The sequence below is a fragment of the Castanea sativa genome, chromosome 5, assembly GCF_040712315.1.
Source record: "Castanea sativa cultivar Marrone di Chiusa Pesio chromosome 5, ASM4071231v1".
Lineage (NCBI taxonomy): Eukaryota > Viridiplantae > Streptophyta > Magnoliopsida > Fagales > Fagaceae > Castanea > Castanea sativa.
The window spans coordinates 2,541,836-2,543,166 of record NC_134017.1 but is presented as its reverse complement, the minus strand read 5'-3'; positions in this window follow the sequence as shown (position 1 = coordinate 2,543,166).

Genomic DNA, 1,331 nt, shown 5'->3' with positions numbered 1-1,331 from the left:
AGTTATGTCATTAATCAAATGTTTATATTTCAATTTTTTGTGCTTTAAAATTATGCATAAAAAACAAGTTTTTGGATTGAATGTTAAATAACTTTCAATTAGCTAAAATTGACATATGTGTTAAAAACATATAAAACGTTCAATCCAAGAGGTATGTTTTCAAAATATGTAGTTATATTAATTTTTTTGATGGTTGTCAATCAAGTTTGTAACCAAACTTTATCCAATGGATAAATATGAGGAGATGAGACTTTTTGTGGTTTGATGTAGAGGTCCGTGGGCTTAATTAGTTTAAACCATGGGCAAAACATTATTTTAAAAAAAAAAAAAAGATTTTTACTTCTTTTAGAAAAATATCTCAGATTTTTGAAATTGTGGTTTAGAAGACACTTTATTTATTTTTATGTTGTTTCTAGAAAGGGATTCAATTCTATAGGACAGTGGTGTAAAACCAAGTTTTACTCATCTAATTTCAATATGTCACATCGTCATATTACATATTAAAAAATAGTCACAACCACACTCAATCAATTTTAATTTTAATTTGAAAATCCAACTTAATAGTGTGTTTATTGGGAGATTATTATATGTGGTAGAATGTATTGAGTTTTATGTAAAATAATGTGTGTCAATCTCTTATTGAAACATGAGTTTTACACCACATTCCTACCAAGTTGGGACTCAGAAAGAAAATATTTTTTTATTTTTTTATTTATGATTTCATCTTTTCTTTTTCTTTTTCTTTTTTTTTATGTATAGAAAATATATGTCCAGGAAAATATTTTATTTGATTCTCTTAAAACTTTTAGAAAACATTCAGAAAATATCTTTATTCAAGTTTTGGTATTTTTGAGCTAGAGACACTTTCTGGAAATTTATTCTTGGTTTTGAAGGAGTGGAAAATGGATTTTGCAAAAGAAAAATTGTAATGGATTTAAGGCTTCGTTTGGTTGTGTTAAGAATATAAAGTGAGAGAGAAAGACCGAATAATCTATATATTATGTGAATATAACAATGTATAATAGAGAGCCTTATATAGGTTAGGTATGTGTGCAGTACAAGTAATATGAGTGAACTACAAGTACAGTATGCTGGGCTAAATCCAATGGGCTAAACTAGTCTAAGCTATACACTAACATCCCCCCTCAAACTCGAGGTGGTAAGGAGGAAGCCAACTGGAGTTTGGATATAAGATCTCGAAGACGACCTGGCGGGTGAGTCTTGGTGAAGATATCAGCAGGCTGGTCAGCAGAGGAGATGGAGAACAACGTGAGATTTCCTTTCTTGAGATGCTAGCGAGTGATGTGGCAATCGATCTCAATGTACTTGGT